The sequence below is a fragment of the Elgaria multicarinata genome, chromosome 2 (genome assembly GCF_023053635.1).
Source record: "Elgaria multicarinata webbii isolate HBS135686 ecotype San Diego chromosome 2, rElgMul1.1.pri, whole genome shotgun sequence".
NCBI classification, from domain to species: domain Eukaryota; kingdom Metazoa; phylum Chordata; class Lepidosauria; order Squamata; family Anguidae; genus Elgaria; species Elgaria multicarinata.
Window position 1 is genome coordinate 153,623,869 of NC_086172.1, and position 24,883 is coordinate 153,648,751.

Consider the following 24,883-nt stretch of genomic DNA (forward strand, 5'->3'; position numbering starts at 1 on the left):
TTTACTTGCCAGTGTTTTGTTTCTTACAAGGAATAACATTCACTCCTACTGTAATTTGTCTATCTTCTGATAAAGTCAGGAAAAGTAATTAATAATTATCTCACGATAATGAGAAATGGAAATGAATCACCAGTGCTGTTCCGATACCGCAAGATGAAAGGTAAGTATGGAGTAAGATGAAAACTAGGGATTGCAATCAAGTTGCTTCTTGTACCTTATTATATGGGGTAAAAGCTTTTGGGTTGGATCCAGGCAGAGTCATGCTTAGAACAGACCTATTGAAATTAATAGGACTTAAGTTAGGCTAACTTCAGTCTCATTGATTTCAATGGATCTTCTCTTAAGTATTACCAAATCTAGATCCAAGCCTTTGTTTGGAAGAACTAAGATAAAAGTATAGGAAATAACAACATATAATTCTTTATTCCTAATTTATATAAATACTTACAGTATTTACAGATGTTTGATCTCTGTTGCTGCTTGAAATGCTTCATCTTACCCTTTACTTAGGCCTAGGCCTCATCTACACTTAGAGGCCTTTTGAGAGAGGGTATTGCACTTCTGGGATCATCCCTCTGGGGCCAGGGGCCAGTGATTTTTTCCCTGGAAGTAAAGAGGGCCTCTCCAGGGCAAAGATTTATTTTTTGTTTTGTTTTTTGTTTTGTTTTTAAAAGTGGGGATGTTGTGGAACACCAATCCTGCATGAAGGTATGATTTCTTTTTTAAAAAACAAAAAACAAAACTTGGTGCTGGAAGATGCTGAGAGCCATCCAGGAGGTAGTGAAAATGTTCTCTCCCCTCCACCCCCAATACCCATGGGCTCCCCTGCACGGCTGCTTGCTTGTTCACTGAGCCCCGCTACTCACAAGGAACAGCGACAACTTCGGGAAGAGGGCACACCGCCCTTGGACCTCGGGATTGCCCCGAGAGATGGGGGGAAATGTGATTACTGCAGTGCCCGATATCCCGGGAGAATGGAGTGGTTGTACCCCGGTTCACCCTGGGATCAGCTGTGCGTCATGTGGCCCCATAGGGATGACTTTGATACTCTCCTGGGATAAATAGCAGGTGTAGATTAGGCCCTAATTTATCCTCCACAACATCTGGTTAGCACGAGATCACCTAATAAAAGTATGATTGCAAAGAGGATACTGTTCTAGAATGTATAGTCTATCAACAAGACAAGAGTGCCACATCGAACCATGGCTCATGGGGGGGGGGGGTAATGCCCTTGGTTCACTTCCAAGTTGGAGGGGCATGACTCCCATGTTCAGAAATGCAGTGCTAAGCAACACGTTGAATGGCAGACCACAAAAGTACACCTAGAAAAACTCAGAAAGCGAAGAGGAGTGACGTTTCATTTGGTTTTTACTTTGAGGAATATCAAAGAAAATATCAAAGTCCAAAGCTGGAGGAGACAGGTTTATTTTTTAAGTATTTCATGGATAGTAACGGGCAATCTTTTTTAGAGAAATAATAGTACCAAATAAATAATTGCTTTTTAAGAAGTCTGCTTGGAATCTCCCCTTCCTCAAATGGTCACTCGCTTGAATTGGACCCTCCCCACCCACAGCAGCTATGTCATGTCCACTGGTGTGGATGGGTCATAGCAGGATGAACTTGATACCCACTAGTTTCGGAAAACAATTGCAATTCTGCTTGTAACTTACAGCTGAGAAACTCTGCTTATTAGTGCTAACATTCACTTGTCTGGAAGCTGGCGGTACGTGTGCTGGGGAGAGGTGGCCGTTCTTTGACAAGAGACAGCCTCCCAACTTCGAGTCAGGAGGATGTGCGTCCCCACACTTTTTCCTCATTTCATTATTATGCCTCCCAAAGATAGCAGGGCAAATGGGATCTCTAGCAGGTGTTTCCACAAAATGAAAAGTTGGGATTCAGGGAAATGCTGCAGACATTCTTGATCTGCCCATGAGAGTGTAAATTGGATTGGAAATCGGGTCAATCTGCAGGATATTTCCATTCAAAATGATTACAGCTTCACTAGGCAGGTGAAACCCCCTCCTCGAAACCCATCAAAAGCCACTATGAGTGCTGACGATAAATTATTCAGCTACTAAGAAGATGGTTAATATTGTAAAGGGTTTTTCCCTCCTTATTTCTGCAGCCTATAGTAAGCTTACACCCCTGCTAAATGATCATCTTATTTATTAAAGCATACACATATGTGCAAAACTAACTTCAGGGTTTTGTTTTGCCTTTATTTTGCTTTTGCTCAGTTACTTCAGTCCCTGGTACAGTACTTTGATGTCATGATTCACGAGAGCCAATATTTAGAATTTCTTGAAGGAAAACCTCTCATAGCTGGGGCAATAATGCCTGAAGAATCAGTAATGGACTCCTGTCAGGACCTTGAAGCAGCGACAGTGGGAAAGCAAATATAATCTCTGAACAATAATCTTTCCAGAATAATGTCAAGGTTAAACACTGCACAGCCGTGATGCTTAATGAAGCAACACTTGAAATCCACTAAGTAGCTGCATATGAAGGAACACTGATGAAGTAGTGAGCCTTATACAGCTGAGGTAGGAAAACTGCCCATGTGTACTGTGTGATACTTGTCACGTTTGATACGGAAAGCACCCTAGAGTGGAAGCTCTACCAGGCCGAAGCTCAAGTGGGAAAATGCTTGATGCCATCTGCCACTCCAAGGTTGTCAAGACTAAATATCCATTGGCAGTATCCTATACTGCTGCTGTGTCTCCACTAGTTTTGTTGCACTAGACTAGTGGGATTCATTGGTGGTGCAACCATTGCTAGTGCAACAGCAACTAGCACTTCCTAAAGCAACCCAGGCAAGGAGTGAAACACTTGTTTCTAGAACAGGACTGGTCAGCGGAAGTCTAATTAGACCAAATTGCAATTTAACACATATTGTGATATCCTGAAATACGTATACCTGAGATTTGTCGCAAAATGGCTGCCAAAAAATAAAGTCAAGAGTTCTCACCAGGTGCTTGCGGACTGTTCAGCAGTCACTCCCACATGCCTGCCAGGGTTGGGAAACTGGTGGGAGTCCGGCGAGCAGAGCACTAATAGGACACGTGGAAGTTCACCCACCCCTACCAATATGGTATCAAAATAGCTATGTACAAAGAGAGGGTGATATGGTATGATTTTCTGTATTGCCCCTTTCCTCCGAGGGGCTCACTATGAGGTGTTGGAATCATACCAATAAAAGTGCAGGCCAAGGGTTAATTTGTTCTTGTGTTGTTGTTGTTGTTGTTGTTTTAAAGTAGGTAATATGTGTAGTGACGGGTCACTCAAGATGCAAAGCTAATTAACAGCTCTGGGTGCCTTAGGGAGCCCTGGATGCAAATAAGGGTCACAAGGAGAGGGGGTGTTGCCTAGTCGAAAGGTAGAGCCTAATGTTTATTTGTAAAGATATGGGCCTGTGGTGGTGATGGTGGTGGCAGCTTTATTCTTTCAGAAGCGTGATCTGATTCGCTCTGCTGTTTTACACTTCTGACTGCTCGCACTTTTGTTTATGACTCAGTAAAGTTTGCTAAGTTCTTCACTTTCTGTACTCATTCTTCTGAATTGAGCCATTTCTGATAACATGAGGCAAGTTACACTAAGAGACCGTCACTTGCCTATGTCACCCAGAGAGAGTCACAGGACATGCAGGATTGGAACCTTGGCTTCCTTGGTCAATGTCCAGCACTCTGTCCACTGAACTACACTGGTAGTTCAGGTACACTGAGCCTGAGGCAGAAGTGTTGGGAAAACGTTCTGTTTGAAATGTAAACACACACACCCCATAGCAACCAATGAGCCCTACCTCCTACTTGGACACAAAGGCGGTGACACCATGGTCGCCCATCTTCTTTATCATTTCCCCATCTTAAGTGAGATGACAAGGAAGAGCTGAACGTGTGGCCAATCGCTTTGCCCCTCGTGCTGCCGTGTGCTGCCACAGCACCCCATTAGCAATGCAGTGCCGTGCAATATGATACACAAGTGTCAAGATTATGTCTCTGCGGATGCAAAGTTGAGTCGCTTAGGCCAGTGAAAGCAGCTTTTTCAAATTATCTCCAGACATTTTGCCAGGCTGCCTGCCTCTCTCGAGATAAAAGCAAACAGCGTAGAATAATTTATAGGTAGAAGCCAATTTGCTTGCAAAGACACAGCAGGCTGTCCGTTCCCCCCCCCCCCCCGAACCCCTGCCACTTTTTAAAAAAAAATACAAAATGCATTGTGCTGTAGGTGAAACAGAGCATTAGAGTTCAAGAAGAAGGAGAAGGAGAAGAGCATGTATTTAATTAATTTGGCCTTATTACTATTACCAAGCAGGCAGGTCCAGTTTTTATCGGATAGAAAGCCAAGTCCTTTGAAAGGAGTAAAAAGAAATGGAGTTTCTTCTTTTTGCTCTCAGATATTGTGAATTTATTTCCTTTTGTAATTCTTTCTTCTGTTGACAGGGTGCATGATTATGTGTCATTCATACTAGGGTGGGCAATTCTGCCAAGTCTATTTCTAAGCAGGTTGTCGAACTTGTGCACCAAAATAAATTCTAACTCATTTCTGTGCCGAATTGCAGATTATTCTTTCTCAATACATGCAAATAAACCTGTGCTTTTCTCTGCCTGTAATTCCCAAGCATGTGCACTTTTGTGTGCATTTTAGACATGTGTCCATTTTCCCCACAGAAGATAAGGTGATGCTGTGCTTATCTTCCTAAATTTGTGCATATTTGTGCACATTTTAAAAGATGCATATTTGTGTGAGTGTGCATTCTTTAAAAAGACAGAACCTGAACACTGTGTTCTAGGGAAATGCATTTTTTTTCTGGTTGTGACTGCGTTCTGGTCTGGATTTTGGTTCAGGGGTGTAAATTGGGTATGTCCACATCAAACTGCAGACCCAACAAAATTCTCACCCATCCCTGTTAGTGCTGCCATCTTGTTCAAGATAGTTAGTTATCCCTTCACATCCTTTCAGCACTGTCATTAATATATAAAGCCAAGGTGGTAGAAAAAGTAGACTTTTCCTCTCTTTTCAAAGCATGCTTCTGTGTGGAATGGTTATATTAATATTAACTGCTGTGTGTATACAATCAGAGGTGGTAGTTCTGCAAGGAGGGGCTATAGCTCAGTGTGACAGAGCACTTGTTTTGCATGCAGAAGGTCCCAGGTTCGATCTCCAGTTTCTCCAGGTAGCATGAAACCCTGGAGAGTTGCTGCCTGTCAGTATCAACAATACTGGGCTAGATGGACCAATGGTCTGACTCAGTATAAGTCTGCTTCCTGTGTTCTTGTGGTCCTAAGGATATGATCTTGCTTGTGCAGTGGAGATCTGAGCTCTTTGTGTATAGAAACTTTCAACCTCTTTCTGTTTGCCTACTGGCACCGGCTGTAACAAGGCACATTTGACAATTCCACCACTCTTGAACCCAGAAATAATACTAACTCCATGGATAACAAGAATATGCAATGGAAATGATGATGATGATGATGATGATGATGATAATAATAATAACAACAACAACAACAACAACAATAATAAAAAATATGAACCATGCTGGATCAGACAAACATTCATCTGAGACTTTTTTTATATAAAGTCTCAGTTATTGCAAGGTTGAAGCAGTGACTACCTTGACAAATTTGGCCTTGAGGGAAGGTGACTCAAGACACCAACTGCTCTGTTCCATAGCTTTCTGCTCCAAGAGATGGAACTCGGTTTAATATCATTCCTGAAGGTGATCATCTGTTCCTCTCGGCCCAGTGGAGTGAAAATGGCGTAGTGGTGACCATCTGGAGGAAACTTAGCCAGAATAGCAGTGCTCACAGTTTTTATATTCAAGAACGCTGAGAACCAGTCATTGACAGGTGAGCGCTTCATCACTGTGGACTCAGGGCTGACACTAAAGAGCACTTGAAAGCATCAAGCTACAGCCGGATGCTAGAGGACGTTTGTTTAGCAGCATTGAACAAAATTACACCTGCGCTTCATGTGCTACCTTAGTCTGCCATCTGCTTTTGAAGGTAGTCACAAGAATTTGCCTTATTTTGAAAAAGAGCCTTCAGTGGTCTACACCCAATGCCATGTCACTCACAGGTTTTGAAAAAATGAGATCAACCTGAGTAAATACAGTCCATAGATGTTTTTCTACTAAGGGCTTCTTTAAATTAAGGGGAAATTGTGTTTTCCTTACTAGGGCTTTGCTTCCTGCTTCCCTTGCATAATTGTAGTGGGGCTGCATTGCATGGCCAGAGAGGAGCAATGACGTGGTCTGTAAGGGAAAACTTACCTTCCTCACTCCAGTGGGTGATTTGTAGCACAACTTCCCCTGTACATGGTAGGAAATCTTGAGATATTTCAGCAGAATCAGGATATCACAGTTTTTTGTTTTCGTTTTTTTAAAAACACACACAACAGAATTACTGGAGGAAGTTGCAGGAGATGTGCAGGAGGTTGCTGACATCATCAAAAGGACCCACGAACTTCCAGGAGTGGCCCTGTTATAAGCATGCCTTATTTTGCATGCCTACAGTATAAGGCCAAATTGTGAAGTTGTGTGAGCCATAAGGACATCATGGTTTCCATACTGTTAAGTGTGTGTGTTCTAATGTGTATGCAAAAGTAATTCTACTGGTGCCCCCCCCCCACTTTTTTAAAGTGGCCCATTTCTAGAATTTACTATATGTTTTGGAACCTCTTGTCTGACCCAACCTTGGAGCTAGATTCCATAGTCCACATAATATCAATTTCAGAATTTTCTGGCCTATGGCCAAAAAGATTGTGGTTAATAGAAAAGAAAAATCTATGTGTTGATGTGTGTCATTTGTAAATGGATAAGAGATATAAAAGACATCCTGTCTTAAATGTTGAAATACTTATTTTTTAAAAAAGTTTATGAACAAGACTTTCCATTTTTAAAAGGAGTAGTGTCTGCTAAAATACATTTTTCATCAACGTTGTATTAAGTGCTCTGCAGCACAACAAAGTGGTGAAGTCAAGGAAGTGGATTCTAGTCTGTGAAAGCTTATGCCATTTGAGATTATTATTATTGCTATTATTTTAAACGTTTCTAAGCCACCTTTCAGGGCAGAAGCCCTCACAAGACAGATTCCAATAATAAAATACATTAAAACTATTAAAATATTAAAAGCAATAAAAATGTAATGACAATTTAGCAATTAAAAACAATAAAATCGACAATAAAACCAGAAAGATCAATAGCAGCAAGAACAGTACTCATCATGGGAAGGCCACGGTAAAAATAACATGTTTTTAAGGCCTTCTTAAAAGCCTACAAGGTGCTTGGTGGATCTCAGATGGGAGTTTGTTCCAGAGGTTTGGAGTCACTGCAGAGAAGGTCCACACCCACCTAATTGTTCTCACAGGTGGGCAAATAAGACGAGCCCTCTGTTTCTGATCTTAACGTGTGGGCAGGCTGATATGGGTGAAGGCAGTCTTTCAAGTAACTAGGTCCCAAATCATTTAGAGCTTTAAAGGTTGAAACCAGCACTTTGAATTGAGCTCAGAAACACACTGAGATGCCACAAGTCTCTTTTGGTTTTGGGTTTTGTTTTTTCCCTACAATAGACTAACGTGGTGACCCTTCCAAAAACCGTTAGCTCTTTCCAGACATGCTTTGACATTCAGACATTCTTTTCAGACATTCTTTGAAATGATGGGAGCTTCAGTCCAACATATTTTGAGGGTACCAATTTGGGGAAGGCTCCTTTGGCATTTGATAAATACAGGAGAGACCATAGTTGGAGATCATTAATCCTCAGATTAATTAGCACAAGGTACTCTTCAACATTTCTTTTTTAAGTCTCCTAAAATCCTACCCTCCCCACGTCATGAGGGTCAGCATTCCAGACCGAGGCAAACAGAAGCAATACATACCTTTATTGTGTATCTCACTGAATACTGCAGCTATGCCCAAAAAAAAAATACTTTAAAAAACAACAAGAAGAAAATGCATTGGGTTATGAGGAAGTGGATAGAAAAGAGACATTTGCAGCTGTGTGAGAGCTCCTCCTAGTGCTGGTCAGAAATAAAAGTGTTGCGGGTTCCTCTTTGGCTCATTTCAAAAGGTTAAGCTGCTGTGAATGAGATTGTGGGGTTAGTTAGTTTATTTTGTGTCATGTAGGAATTTCCTGAGGCTTGCATCCTTCCAGAAAATTTACTTCCATAATATTTTGCAGGGTTGCAGCTCAACAAAAATTAAAGGATTGAGATCATGGCGAAGGCTAGTAGTGCTCCTTCCTAGAAGATACTACGAAGAGTGCAAGTGTAATCCAAGACGCTGTCCTTTAAGATTGCATCATAGAATAACAGAGCTAGACAGGATCTTAGAGATCACACAGCCCACCTCATCCTCAGCGCAGGCTCTGCAATACAAGATGCAGCTACGGCATCCCTGATGCTGGGTATCAGTTTATTTTTCTACATAGATTGGAATTTGGGGAAATAGCTCCAATCAGTCTGGGAGTGATTTGAGTGAGCAGGTCTTAAAGGATCTGCAGTGGCAGAAGTTGCTTCCATACTATCAATTCTGTGGATCAAACCTTTCAGCCCAATCAGCAGTTGAAAGGAGACAACTCCACCAAAGGGATGTGGTCCACAGCATGGAGATTATAGATGGAGTTATGGCTAATTTGCTTGCAGCCATGTGTTAGGTACCAGATAAAGAGATCAGTTAGGTTATCTGTCTAGGTATTTTCCACTGATTTCAACACCCTATTGGAGAAAATAGTTAAGAGCAGAGACACCACACTGACAACAAAGGTCTGCATAGTTAAAGCAATGGTATTCCCCATAGTAACCTATGGCTGCGAGAGCTGGACCATAAGGAAAGCTGAGCGAAGGAAGATAGATGCTTTTGAACCGTGGTGTTGGAGGAAAATTCTGAGAGTGCCTTGGACTTCAAGAAGATCAAACCAGTTGGGGGAATTAGGGGTGGCAACGGCCAACAGAAAGCTCTGGCGTGGGCTGGTCCATGAAGTCACGAAGAGTCGGAAGCGACTGAACGAATAAACAACAAAATTGGAGAAAATGTTGTGATTCCTCCAGGGCTTCCATGGGCCAGATTATCCCTGCTTTATGGCCTGTGGTCATAGGCTGCAGAGTTTGCAGCATGAGTTTCTTCCTTATGGAACAGCAAGCACACTGACAGGCCTACAGTGGCAATGTGCAGATAAAGTTTGGTGAGCATTATTCACTTTGTGGATGGAATAGGATGTATATTGTGATGAAATATGTTGCCTTGTGGTGGAATAGGATGCATGTTTTCCATGTTTATGGCACAAGCTCATATTTTAGTTTGGTGCACATAGGCCAATTTTCAGGTTACATATTATATATCTTATATATTATATCACACATTAAGATTACATATGTGAAGTTGCGGGACCCAAACAATCAATTAAAAAGAAACATTAGCAAATAATCTTGATTGCAAACAATGACTAGCAAATAATCTTAACAGATTCCCAAGAAGGAAATATACACATTCTATGTTGACTCAACTACCTTTAAATTAAAACACAGTTAAACTTTTGAGAGAAGCATATTTTTTTAAAAATATTTCTCATTAATCCTATCATAACAACTTTTTAATTCAGTAGTTTCCCCAAACATCTCCATGGTTCTCAATCAGTAGTTTCATCAGTTTATAACCAGGACAATAGTGTTCACAGAAGCCATAGCAATCCCTTTCAATAAACTTTTAGTCAGACTTTGATTATAACAGACAATAGACCTTGTGTGTTTGACAGGAACTTCCCACATCCTGTATTCCTTTCAAGAAGCAAGATTAGAAACTTCTGGTGGTAAGTCAGACTGCAGTTAGGAGAAAGTTAGGAAATGAATGCCTTGAATAATGAACATAAGAACATAACATAAACCATGCTGGATCATCTTATGCCTTGTGCCAAAGAACTACCTAATCCAGCAGGACATAAATGCAATAGCATCTTCCAATTTGTGTTCACCAGGAACTGGCATACAGAAGCATACTACTTTTAATACTGGAGGTAATATATTGCCATTATGACTAGTTGCCAATGTTAGCATTATCCTCCATGAATGGAGACAACAGGATTTTGTTTTCATAATGCCATTCATCCCTCATTTGGGAAGGGGAGTTACCTTTTGTGGTGATAGCAGAGCTAATTTTGGCATATGCCTCCTAACAGCTCCTAATTTTATTTTTCCAAAGTGTTCTAGGCATTCCAGTATTCCACGGTATTCAGTGGGGACATGGCTGTTTTTATTAATTCCTGTACTGTTTGTTGTTTTGCATTTTATTGCATTTTATTCTTTTAAATATTGGCATCTTATAGTTTGAACTCCTCAATGGCATATTAGTTTTTTAACTATTTGTCAGCCTCCAAGAGGACATTAGTCATTGGTTTGGTTGTCAATGGGCTTCAAAAACCTTTTGTAGTAACTGTAACATTTCCCCCCAGAATCCCAATATCTGAGGCTTTCCAGGGGGTGGAGGGAATGGCAGCTACTAGGTGGCATCCACTGAACTCAACAACAAAATTACCATTAATCAGTAAAAGAGAAAAGGAAGGGGGGGTCACATAAGGAAACATAAATGACTTTGACCAAAGAAACAAATACAAATGGAATGAATAATGAATCTAATATGGTTTTAATTAATGAATAACAGAGCAAATGAGGTCTTTCATAATGGAAACAAATAGAATGAACAAATGAAAAAAGGGCACTCTTATGAAATATGAGTACATGACAAAGAGATATAAATCCAACTCTTCATTCCTATAATCCAGTGAGCATAATGGCTGATCAGGGATTTGAACTTTTGTCCACCACAACTAAAATTCTTGCTATTCTGGTAGCCGAGAGATGAATTCAAAGTTGCCCAGCCAGTCAACCTTGAAAAATATGAACTTCACGAGTTGTGAAACTGTATAAAACTGATACTTGAATATGCCAGATTTTAATCCAGAAGTATTCTTCATTATCCTCCAGACAACCAACAGGAGTTGAGGAGGATCTTGGTTCCCTCATGTGCAAGTTCTTGTCATTGTGATTAAGATGGAAAAACCTAAGCGAAATTAAAGAGCCTGTATTTTTCCTTTTGTTTTGCAGTTCTGTGCACAGTTTTCTCATGAAGCATGTGGCCTATTTTTACTCTCCACAGCTTTAATTAAAAGTACTTAGTAAAGCCAATTAATCTTACCATGATGCCATAGTCGCCTATATTTTAGAGGGTACAGGATGTGTGGAGAGAGCCTAGGCATGTGCAGCTTTTAAACATGTAGTTTCTATTCAGGAAAACAGATAAACAGATAAGCCATTCAGCATGTGTTCAGGAGATACAATCCAATATCGCACCACCCCCCTTGCTCACTGAACATCTGGAAGTGGATATTAAATGCACACTTTGAAATTATCTCCAGCTCCTTGTCCATATCCTACCTAAGATGGATAGCAAGTACTCTTTTAAATTCTTTTAAAAGGATGAAAAAATATGTTTTAAAAGAGAGACTTTGTGCTTTGACCAGGATGGAAAATGCTTCTGAGAGTAGCTGGATTTTATATTCCCCCAAATGGAGGATATAACATTTCCCTCCTTCTTCTTCCCAGCGTCACCAGCAACAGCATGAGCTTCCTGCAACCATCACATGACCTGCTGGGCCTAATTTTAATACCTGCAGTCTCCTCCTTCACTCCATCTTGGGACTAGTCTGAACTTGCAGGCAATGTAATTTTGCCATGTAGTCAAGTGTTTTATTGTCTCCCCATCCCCTGCTTTTTCTAACATCTTACTGGATGAAGAGTTCTGTGGATCTCAGAAACTTGCACAATTCCTTTGGGTTTGCTTCTTTTAAATAGATTTTATTATGAATATTGAAATGTACAAATAAAGAGGCAATTTTAATTTTTAGTCTTTTAGTGTTGGTTCTTATTTTAAACATGATCCTGTGACTGATCTGATTCATGGGAAAAATACATTGATTGCTTTTCCCAGTTTTAAAGAAACAAAACACATTTCTCAATAACCAACTAGAGGTAATTTTAAGTAAGCTAATAAAAGTGGAAACTTCTACCAAACAGAAATAAATACTTTCTTTAAAAAGGAAATATAAATGGGAACTGAAAAGGCTATTCATTCTAGTAGCAGCATGTTTTAGCAAAGTGAGACGATGACATAGCAAAACAATTAGAAATCAATAATGGGGGGGAAGGAAAATCTGAATGAATCTGACACATAAAGTACAGAAAAAAGTGATTTTGAATAGGGATTTTCAAATTAGAAAAACAGATGTTTGCAGAATTTCTCCAAATTCCGTCTGAAAACTTATTCCCACATGAGCCCATATTAGACTTGGTTTTTTTTTTCTTTTTGCATGAAAATCCACATGTATTTTCATGTGTATTTCCCCAAATATACACATTAATTGTGCATATATTTGAAATGTAAACAATCTTCTCCCATTGTACTTGAGTGCATTTTTCAAAAACATTTCTTCATGGGCAGTTTTCAAATGTATACCTGCAATGGGATTTGTCCACAAATTGTATTGCAAGCTCAGAAATGTATAGACTTTGACTGCAGAATGTGTCTGAGTCCATGTTCAATCTGTCATGTGCAAAATGGGTAAATTCTGATCAAAACCAAACAAACAAATTTCTCATTCATCCCTAAGTTTTGACTGGTAAAGGAAGAGGATGTGACAGCAACTTTTCATCAATACTTCTCTATGGCTGTGTTTTGTGGTTCTATAAATAGAACTGACCCTATCACTAGGCAGAGTGCAGCAGCCACCTCAGGGGGTAGATGGTGGGGTCAGGACAGCAGTTCCCATTTTCCACTGAGTCCTGTTCTCCCTCAGCTAGCCTGCTGCCCCCAAGCATGGTGGAGGAAGCTGCCCTGTCATCAACGTTGAAGTAAATTCAACTGCCAGTCCAATTGGATTGTATACGTGGAATGGAAGGAGCTGCCATCTTGTCCTTTTCCTCAGGCAGGGAAATGTCTTGTGCTGGCCAGGGCTATAAAAGTGTACGGAAGATGTAAGCAATTTTCATCCAAGATCCGTGTGGCTAATAAATATTACCATAGTGAGCAGAAAGGCCAGCAAAGTCACAACATACCCCCCTTGCCCTTTGCTGACACAGACACCCTCATAATTTATGTTTTACCCTACACTTAAGGAGAGAAAGGGGAGAAACTGTCTCGGCCCCATAACAATCACCATAATTTCATGCTCATGATAACAAGAAACTATTTGGTCTCATTTCTGAGAAAATGATATCCACACTACTCTTTCATATGCTAAGCCCATGAGAGTAATAATCCAAACCCAAATCCTAGTTTTTACCAGACTCCCCCTTTTCATTTTAATATGCTTCTAATTAGGGGTGTGCTCCGCTACGATTAGAATCGGAGAATCAGAAGCGAATTGGCCTGCTCCGCCTTGCCCAGAGGTGGAGTAGAAGCAGACCGCGGACCCTTAGAAGCAAGGCGAAGAGAAGCAGCCATAGGCGGAGCGCTTCTCTTTTTGCGGAGCGATCCGCCCGCCATTTTGGATCATTTCGCCCATAGGATTGCATTGTGGAAAAGAATAGGGGATAACTGTGTTGTTTTTTAAGCTATCTTTCTGAAATTTCTTGTGCTTAGAGAGTTGTAGGTGGGGGTCATTTTGAGCCTACTCTCAGCACTCTGCGTGGTGTGGTTCGCTTGCTATATTTTTTAAAAAAAGCGGGTAAAAAAAAGCGGGAGAGGTACCTTTTTGAAGTGCTGAGAGGCAGAGTCAACTCCCAGTCATGATCACATGATCCCAAAGTTGGAGGAGGGGATAGGCAAAACGGGATACTAGTAACTTGGGATACTGGGAAACTTCTCTTTCTTAGTCTGTGAACGGACTTTTCCCAGTGTTTTTTAAAACAGTAGCCCCACCAAATGCACAAACACAACCTGAAATCATATACTAAGCAAATAAATAACAGATAGGAAACACAGCACTGCTACCCACCCTAACTTTGGTGAACAACTGAATAGATGTGGTACAAGGGGATGAGGTCCCCTAGGGCATGTGGACATGCCCAGTGCACACACTCTCCCACCCTGGAGGGTCATCAGAGCCCTCCAAAGAGTAACCAGTGGAGACTAATGCCTATCATGAGTTGAAGTGGCAGGTCGCTTCTTAAGACTGGTACTTACTTAGGGCCAGTCAACAATTGGCATATCCCCCTCCCCCTGGGCACGTCCACTTTCCTCTTACTGGTAAAAGACAGACATAGCCTTTAAAAAAATTCTTCTTGTTTATTCAGCAACACTGCTGCTTTTAATTCCACCCCTCCTTTGTTTGTTTGTTTATTTATTTATTTATTTATTTATTTATTCCATTTTATATTTACACCCCATAGCCCAAACTCTCCTGGCTTTTCCTCTTCAGTGAAGTCAGGCAGGCTTTCATTGTGCTTCAACTCCTTGTTGTTGTTGTTGTTGTTGCTATTAATATTAATTAGTACTGCTATTATTAACGTTACTATTGTTGTTGTTGTTGTTGTTTAATAATGGCTGTGATCACAGTGCAGTCAATCAACTCTGAAGCAAGGATCACAAAGCTTTACTCTTATCCTCCTAGCCTCCTAGTTATGGGATGCAAAAGAAAAGGCATCTCTCTGTGCTGCTCCCACCTCACAGGGACGGTTTGCATTACTGGCTTTGAAACTATCCTTGGCTCACTTCTTTGTGCCCCCAGAAATGTCTGCTGCCTGCCTGCCTTCCCTCCCTCCTCCCCTGCCCACCTCACAGGGATGGTTTGTGTGTGTCTGGCTTTGACTCGGGATAAGTCCTTCCTACGCTCACTTAGACTTTTTGAAGTTCCAAATCAATTTTTCAAGTGTGGAAGAAGAGTCATATAGTTTATCTACTCCCCAATTCATGGCATGTTGGGATTTCCTTTGAAATGGCCCCATTGAGCTGTCTGCAGCTTTAAATCCCTGAGATACTGGGGTGTCCGGTTTTCAAAAATTCCCCAAAAATCAGGGGAGGCTTGGATTGGCTTGAGTCTTGGCATGCATGTGTATACATCCATGAGGTGTCATGGTGCCGAACTTGAGGTTTCTAACGTGAAAATTGACGTAGTTCTAGCATGGGACTTGATTTGGGGTGAGTTAGAAGGTAAAGCCCCGCCAAAAATCAGGGGATGATGGGATTTGCTTGAAACTTGCCATGATTGTGGATCTAGATGGCATCTGTGAGGGTGCCCACTTCAAAAAAAATTATCTGTCAAAATGTCAGAGCAAATCCCATGTCTGAAAATGGGGTTTCCAATTTTCATAAATTCCCCCAAAATCAAGGGATGCTTGGATTGGATTGAGTCTTGGCATGCTTGTGTATACGTCCATGAGGTGTCATGGTGCTGAACTTGAGGTTTCTAACAAGAAAATTGACATAGTTCTAGCATGGGACTTGATTTGGGGTGAGTGAAAAGGTTAAAGCCCTGCCAAAAATCAGGGGATGATGGGATTTGCTTGAAACTTGCCATGATTGTGGATCTAGATGGCATCTGTGAGGGTGCCCACTTCAAAAAAAAATTATCTGTCAAAATGTCAGAGCAAATCCCATGTTTGAAAATGGGGTGTCCGATTTTCAAAAATTTCCCAAAAATTAGGGGAGGCTTGGATTTGCTTGAGGCTTGGCAAGCATGTGTATACATGGATAAGCTATCATGGTGCTGAGTTTGAGGTTTCCAACATGAAAATTGACGGAGATATCGAAAAGGGTGTTAATTGGGGTTATGGGTGCTGCGTTAGAGGTTAAAGCCCTGCCAATAATCAGGGGATGATGGGATTTGCTTGAAACTTGCCATAAATATGGATCTAGATGGCCTCTGTGAGGGTGCCCACTTCAAAAAAAATTTATCTGTCAAAATGTCAGAGCAAATCCCATGTTTGAAAATGGGGTGTCCGATTTTCAAAAATTCTCCCAAAATCGGGGAAGGCTTGGATTTGCTTGAGGCTTGGCATGCGTGTGTATACGTCCATGAGGTGTCATGGTGCCAAACTTGAGGTTTCTAACTTTAACAGAAAAAAAGTTGTAGACTTTTTTGGATTTCAATGTAAGCCTATGGGGGGGAAAAGTGGAGCTCCGATCCGGGTCTGGAGCTCCGCACCGGAGCGGAGTGGACTATAGGCGGAGTGGGGCGGAGCAAAGCGGCCCGATCCGCGAATTGCGGATCTGGAAGAGAAGCAGATTGGGGTGTCCGTGCACACCCCTACTTCTAATACATTCTCATCCTTCCAAGTTCAAATTGGTTCTTTCTTCTAACCTGTAACAATGCACCTCTTGCTTATATTTATTATTGGCAACAAAAGTGGAGTTGCACAGACTGTGGCTGATTTTACAGGGTAAGGTTAAACTTTCTTCCCGCATCTACTAAGGAGTGCTAGCACTTAAGAGTACTTTATACAATACTTCCCCCACCCCACTCTTGATTAGATAAAGATTGTGCTAATCACTTTAAAAAGCCAAAACGCATTTAAACAGCCTCAGGGGGCTGACGGTTTCAAAGCTAATCCTTCTATACAATTAAACAGTTATATTTTAAGCTGGCCTGTGAGAAGTTAAAGGAAGCCTCCTTTTCCTCCCTAGCCATCGCATCTCCTAGGAGAAAAGAACTCCAAACGTTCACCGCAACCACGAGGGTTCAACGTTACTCCTAGGAATTGGCTGAGAGTGTTTCAACGTAAGAGAGAGAGAGAGAAATACTAGCATTTATTTATTTTTATTTATTGCATTTATATCACGCCTTCTTTCCTCCAAGGAACCCAGGGCAGCATACATAATCCTCTTCCTCTCCATTTTATCCTCACAACAAGAACCCTGTGAGGTGGGTTGGGCTGAGAGTCTGTGACCGGTCCAAAGTCACCCAGTGTGTTTCAATGGCTGAGTGGGGACTAGAACCCGGACCTCTCGACTTCCAGTCCAACACTTTAGCCACTACACCACACTGGCTTAAATAGCAATATTATACATCTCGCTATAGTGGGGTAGATGTGTCCTGTGTGCCTGGTCAGGCTGCTATCTGGGTGCTAACTGTTCATGGGAATCTTGAAGAGCCCTTGTTGCTTTCCTTTCTTGCAGTTCAAGACCCTTATTGCTTTCCTGAAAACTAAAGGCTTGAACTGCTGGAAGAAGGATACGAGTGAACAATGACCCTTTTTTTAAAAAAAAAAAAACCCTATTTGACAGAACCAATGTATTTAGTATATATTGATGGATAATAGCATTGGCACACTTCGCTAGATTTCTGCATTAGGGTTATGCATAGCCAGAATACACAGTCAAGTTTTTGAGTAATAGATAATGACAAAAATATTTGAGTTAGACTAGAAGGTTTTATTTGTCCTTTGTTAAGTCACGTTAGTTGCAGTCCTGAATATTTTAACAGGATCATCCTATACATGTTTACTCAGAAGAAAGTCCCATTGAGTTTAATGGGGCTTACTTCCAGGTAAGTGGGCATAGGATTGCAGGCTATTAGCAACTTACCAAAACTTGTTCATTATGGCCTTTGCTAAACCTACCTGGAAATCTGGGCGGGAGGAGGGACGAGCCCACGATACAACTATCACGGGGTGTCGCCCTAGTCTTCATGTCAGATGCGACAGGCTAAAGGAAAGCCCCGTCTCATCCGCCATTTTTTTTAAAAAAAAAATTAAAGGGCCGGGTGCGCAGGAGCGCACGAACAAGAAAAGGTAAGGTTTTTTTTTTTAAAAAAAAAGATTTCCCTGCTCCCCCCCCCCTGCCCCTGATGGGCGCAGCACTCCTGGGGAGCACTGCAGACCATGTGCGGCTTCTCCCGGCTCCTCACGAGTAATCGCCAAAGCCGGGAGAAGTAGCAGAATGGGCCACACACTCGCGGTCTCAGGCTCAGCCTGAGACTGCAGGAAATATTGGGCTACAAATGGTGCCCGTTATCCCGGGGGAAGGGAGGGTTCATCCCTGCCTGAGCCCGGGATCCCCTGTGCGTCATCTGGATGCACAGGGGCGATCCCGGGTATCAGCCCGGGGTAACCCCTTGTCTAGCTAAGGCCTTAGTCTAGGTTGGAGCAGAGCCACCTCTCTATCCTTGAGTGTTTCAGAACATATGTGACTGATTATTCCTATTGCTATATTCCTACTCCTACATGCCACCTGTTATGAGCCAAAACTGGAGCAACTATCATCATTGTGAATGTTCAAAAAGCAGGCGCTGGCAATGGTGGGAAATGCATGCAACGTAACCCTGGGCAGATCACGGTGGCCTGACCAGCTATGAAGGTCCAAGTATGAAGAAAGAGAGAGGACAAAGTGAACAATCAGAGTGTGGAGCAGGGAACAAGAAATATTCAGGGCAGGGGAAATCGGTTCCCTGGACCACCAAGAAACTGAAGGGGTGGGGATAGAAACGAAAAAGAAAAAGAGAACAGTATTTATGTATTTATTCACTTACATAATTTCTCGCCTACCCCTCCCTTTCTGCCCCCTCAATGGTGCTCAAGGCAGATGACAATAAATTCCAGATTAAAAACAAAATCTTCATTAAAGCATAGCATAAAAACAAATAAATTAAAAACACAATTAAAACACAACAATAAAAGTAATAAACAGCCCAAACTAATTAACTCTTCTTCTGCAACGGTCCAGCTTGTATGCCAAAGGCTTGCCTGAATAGAAATGCCTTTGCTTACCAGCAGAAGGGCAACGCGGAGGGTCCAATGTAGCCTCTCTTGGCGTGAGTTCCGAAACCTGAGTGCGGCCATTGAGAAGGTCCTTTTCCATGTCCCCATCAAAAATGCTTTGATGGAATCAGTACTGAGTTACGGGCTTCCCCTAAAGTTCTTAAAACCTTTGATGGTGCCTTCTCAATTTTTCCCCATTTCCCCAATTTTTTTTCTAGGCCTTTCTATGGCTAACTAATTATCTATGTCTCATAACACTGTGAAAGAGACCTTAGCTATCATTAGTTACAGGCTACTTTCCCCAGCCCTTTACCCTCTCACCATTGAATCATTATATATCTCTTGATTTATAAGCATGGTGGGTGATGCAGTTCTTGCCCTGAGGAATATACTGTTGGCAGAGGTAATTGCAAAGGAAAACAAGGCAGCATTGATCAGACTGACGGTGGACACATAGATGTTACAGCCCTATGTGCTGGTTATTGGTTCCATTTCCATTCAGCACATTTCCGCAGTACTCACTCCTCTGTTCCCCTTCCTCATTCATCACGTTTGTCTTCTCCGTCTCATGCCTATGGCTTTGGCTCATTCCTGTTCTAATTCTGAACTCTATTAGTAATGAGGCAGAAAGGCAGGTGTAATTAAAGTTGTGTCAAGTGGGATATGAACAAGGAGAATGCAGTATTTTTGCGAGCCAGCTTGATGAACTAATCCCATAATATAATGTGGGTTAACCTAACCCGGATTTCAGCTGGAGATGTCACATTTCTAGAAATTTGAAGCCAGGGTAAGGAGAGGTTTTCCCCCATGATGTGTGTGTGTGTGTGTGTGTGTGTGTGTGTGTGTGTGTGTGTGTGTAAGTGTAATAAAAACCTTAAACATTGTCCTTTGGAGGGGAAAGTAAAATATATGCAATCTAAACTTAACTTTACTCTTTTAAGAAAACCGGGAGTGCAATCTTATGCATGTCTAGATTAAAAAAGTCCTATAACTCTCAGCGTGCTCCAGCCATAGGATTGCACCCTAAATGTATTATATATAACTCACCATGTAACATTGTACAGTTAGTTCTATTATTATTTTAAGGAAGTATAAATGCCTTCATTTTATTTAAATTATAATTGCAAATGCACCTAGTATAACCAATGGAGCTGAATGCTGCTGCACCTGGACAGAGCAATCACAACTTTGAGATTTTGCTCTGATGTTAGAGGTACCAAAAACCCAAAGTCCAGCTGTACCTTTGCTGGCAGGATGGAAGGGAGTGAGGAGTAGCATATGACCTCATTACTTTTCCATTTCCATTGTTTCATTCTTACATTTCATTGTTAATGTCTTTGCACATTTCCATTCATCCCAGCTCCCTGTTTTGAGGGTGTTTCTGGGGTTTCAGAAGGCTTTGAACATGGATCTAAAGCCTCTCTGGGATTCACCTATGACATGACCCCAATTAACCCCCTTTTGGCTAACATCCTTGTTAGAGCTGCAAAATTAGAAAGTCAAATGCACTAGGAGGGAACATCTGAGGTTGGATCTCCCCCTGCAGGACTGGACACCTCTCACTGCCTTCAGAGTGGGAGGAGGCAGGATCCAAATTATCCTAAGGTCTAGACTCACTAGTTAACATTTTACAGAAAACAATATAAATATTTAGACAATAGACTATAGCAGCCTCCAAACTGCCTCTCGAAAATCTGTGTTCCATGGAGTTGTAGAGGTTTGTGTAGCGGGTGATATAGAGGGTGATTAATGCAATGATGGAGAGAGTGTGGTGGGGTTAGGCCTTTCCTCACCTTGGGGCATTTATTAGTAGAATGCCTGAATAGGCCTTTTTTTGGTTCACATCTTGGCCTGGGTCCCTAATGTTGAACCGTTCTGAACCACGTCATTTTGGAATCACCGCTCCATTTTCTTTGATGAAAGACAGGCAAGGAAAACATTTAATGGTGAGGGAAGTATGTGATATCATCTGGGGGGGGGGGGTTGCCTTCTTCTTGAGTTAGAATTCCACTCCTGAGTCAGCATCATCTAACACACTTTAGACTTGTTTAAACATGTAGGGTGGAGCTGCAAACACCTTAATAACTATAAACAAAATTTGTTATCCTCAACATAAGTAGGTGTCTTCCAGTGAGTCAACCATCAGTCCATCTATCTAGCTGAGTCTTGTTTCCTTGGACTGGTTTCCGCTACCTGAGCTCCCAAACAGAGGTCATTTCTATTTCTGCCACTTGTGATCATTCTGAAGAATCTAGGAGTTGAACTTCAAGGTGTATGGCTATTTGCTCTGGCCCTTTTCCAACCTAGAAATTTCCTCTTGGTAGATGTCTTGCATCTGGACATGGTTGAACACCCATAGAAGCTTGAGGAGAGCACATGATTGGTCACTTTTGATGGGACTTTATGGGGAAGGGGCTTTGTGAAGGTTTCTAGGAATAATTTGGGTGTTGTTGGGCTGGTCACCATTTCTCAGCTTAAGTGCCCTGATATTTTTCTGACAAGATAAAAAGGTGACATGGGATTACCATGTACTCCAGCCCAAGTTCCTTGGGGAAAAGGTGGGATGAAACTCAGGCCTGATCTACACCAAGCAGGATATTGCATTATGAAGCAGTATGAAAGCAGTAAATAAAAGGCAGGAGCCACACCAAGCAGGATATAGCACTATGAAAGTGGAATGAAAGCAGTATCTGGTATGTGTCATGGCCCCCAACAGTTGTCAGTGCACTTCAATACCGCTACAAAGCAGTAGTGTGGCTCCTGCCTTTTATACGCCACTTTCATACTGCTTTCATAGGCCCAAGCATAATTTGGTTTTTTTAAATGGTGAAAATGGGATTGAGGGAGGTTTTCTAATAGCAGATGGTCACAAAAAATGTAAGGCTATGGTGATTGAAGAGAGGTATAGTGGAAAAGTGAGGTTTATGGTCCTAATCTGAGGAGATGCCTCCTTTTAATATGCTTTTTAATTTTTTAAAAAGATGGTATGGACTATCTGGTTGCTATGATTTAGAAAGGAACCCCAGACATATTAAAGGAGGATAAACTGTCACAGGAGTCTTGCATTAGCAAGTAATCCTGTTAAGAGTTTCTCCGCAGTATCACATCATCTTACATAACTGCAAAGGAACCGGCCCTCTTCTGTGAAGGGAAGGGAGCAAAGCCTTGAGCAGTGCATTAGCTAAACTGCCCCATTTCTAGAGAAGCATTGCACACACGGTTTAGGCAAGAAACAAATGTTCTACTTCAGCCTTCCCTGTCTGGGTGCACTCCAGAAGTTCTGGACTACAGTTCCCATCACTCTTAGTCAGCACCAATCCATGCTGGCTGGGATGATGGGTTCTGTAGTCCAGCACATCTGGAAGGGCCAGATTGGGAAAGGCTCTTCTACTTTGGTGCCTAACAGGATGCAAGTCTATTCTGGTTGACACCTTTGGGCTACACCTGTTCTAACTGTGGGTGTTTAATTATTTATTTATTTACAAAATTTGTATATCGTTCCATATCTGAAACAGATTCCAGAGCAGTGAACATAAGTATTAAATAGTAAAAGATACAAAAATTAAAACACATTATGCTAAAAAAAAAAGTAATGCCAATAAAAACTTTGGCTGTCATTCAACGAATGGTTCCTGGAATAAGATGCCGGAATATTGGCCTCCATGGGCAGGGACTTCTGCAGAAAGGGGGCCATGACGTTGAAGGCTCTTCTTCTGGTGGACTCCAATCAGGCTATAGGTCCATGTGGAACTACCAGGAGCATGCCCTCTGATGACCTCATTGATCAGGCAGGTTGATAAGGGAGAAGGCGCTCCCCTTAAACCTGGCCTGGTAGCAAATAGGAGCAAGTGCAGTTCCCTCAGCAATGTAGTTACACGCTGAATAGGGGCAGATCCTGACAACAGTTAAGCTGCTGTGTTCTGCACTAGCTCCAGCTTCTGGAGCAGTCTTAATGGCAGCCCCACATAGAGGTTGGTATTTGATGAACTTTCTAAATAAGCCCCGCACTCCTTACATAGAAGGTATCCTTCTATAGAGCTCTAACGTTTGCTTTCCTAATGACACCGAATGAAATTCCAAATCCATGCAAAACGTCAAGGGCAGTTTTTCAGTATCTATTGTGCATCGTACACAAGAAAGATATATGCCGTCAGATTTCTTTTTGGCTCTGTATTCACACCTAGCCTTTTACACTGTGCTAAAAGGCAGATGCCACCCATTTCAACTAAACAATAAAAAGAAAACAAAGTAGGCTAGATCAGTTTATTTTGCTAGATAACGTCGGCATTGTTTTTTTTCAAAAGATGCATTTTGGGTAAACTCCTGACAGCTGCGACTTGCCTGCAAGTCAGAGAGAAGCTGTGGAAGATTAATGTGTGCAACACTTCTCTCAGTGTTTTTGTCTACTGAGTAAGTTACCATAGGATCAACTAATGTCGTCGTTTAAAATGAATGTATTGGAAATGAAAGTAATAGAAGCATTCTCACTAGAAAATACAAATTAATCATAAATGGTGAGATCTTTCATAAGCAGTGTCGTCCCAGCCTGCTTTAAGGGACTAAATATTTCAGTTTTAAATTTAAATAATGAATAACACCAGAGGGAGAGAAAAATATCAAGGAATGCATCAAATATTATGGATTCAACTACAGGAAAAGCATGTTGGTGTAGTAAAAAAGCATGAAAACTTCATGAAGATTGTCAAGTGTGAGGATTGCTTGCGCATCTATCTAGTGACATATACATTTGTAAGTTCATTCTTGCAGACTCACCACCCCCGCAAAAGAAATCTAGTGAGGCAGAATCGTGACTATTTTTCCTTAACACCTTAGTAAGATAGGAAATTTCAATATTTTAAAAAGACAAGACGTGAAGATTTTTCCTCGGTTTAGCAGGCAAAATCTGCATTCATAGGCAACCTTCCATGGATTACTGATGTGGTCGCTCATCTGCATGTGTATTCTCATCTGCATCACAGTGATTATTCCAGGCAAATGGAGGGATCGTCCCTGCCTGCTCCTGGGATCCCTTGCGTGTCATTTGGATGCACAGGGATGTTCCTGGGACGATCCCGTGAAAAAATGGCAGATGTAGAAATGGCCCAAGCCCTGTTTAGCTCCTGGAATGTGTCTCTTGATGTTGTTGTTATGTGGCGATCACTTCAGTGGGTTGTAAACATCCTGTGTGTAAGAGTGCAGTCATTGGTTTGTATTCTAACAGAAAGGAAAGGAACATCTCATGCAAGCACTGAGTCATTACTGACTCTTGGAGGGACGCCAGCTTTCGCTGACGTTTTCTTGGCAGGCCTTATAGCGGGGTGGTTTGCCGTTGCCTTCCCTGGCCGTGATTACCTTTCCCCCAGCTAACTGGGTACTCATTTTACCGACCTCAGAAGCTATAGGAAAAAGAGGCAACTAGCTCTGGTGCTATGAAATGTCAAAAAGGTTTCTTTATTTTTCTATACGAAATATAAAAAAATGTTCTAAAAACTTTAAACCAAACTTGTACAACACTCAACGTTTTGGATCTTGTGGATCCTTCATCAGGAGCTGTACAACGAAATGAATTACTTTTCTAAGTGATTATACATTCAAAAACCTTATAGATTTTTTTTTACAAGATCGCAGTTGTGTTCATCCTGTCTCCGTCAGCAGTCAAACTGTTACATGTGGAGTTATATTCTTTTTAACCAAGCACCTACAAAATGGTGGGATCATGTCTGAAATGGAGCTACAGCTGTCCACATCCCTTCCCAGCTGACTTTCCCACACCTTTATTTCCTGCTCTTAATTCTAGGGATGGAGGAGAAAGTTGTTTAATTTGCATTTTAATGTCAGTTTACCCATTTTGCATTTTCAAACTGATATGTGAACCAAAACTCAGTCGTCCTTCAAAACCCTAATTTTGCAGTGGAGTTCTCCAATCAAAAATGCATACAAAAATGTGTATATTAGGGGAAATTGCAGGAAAATGCATCTATAACTGAAAATAACAATCAGAAATGAATTATATTGCAAAAAGTACTTGCAAAAAAGCAAAGTGTATATTAGGCCAAATTACAGACAAAAATGCATATATTAGGAGAAATACACACACAAATGAATACAAACTTTCATGCAGACTTCAAAATAAAATGGGAGATGCATTGTCACCAGCTTCTACCACTCAATGGTACAGCAAGGATAGGGAACCTCCAGC

General features: G+C 41.5%; 1 protein-coding gene across 2 annotated transcripts in view; it reads left to right on the forward strand.

Moving 5' to 3' along the window:
- FLRT2 (fibronectin leucine rich transmembrane protein 2) overlaps window positions 1-24,883 on the forward strand; it is a 102,536-nt gene that overhangs the window by 72,105 nt on the left and 5,548 nt on the right. The window lies entirely within an intron of this gene.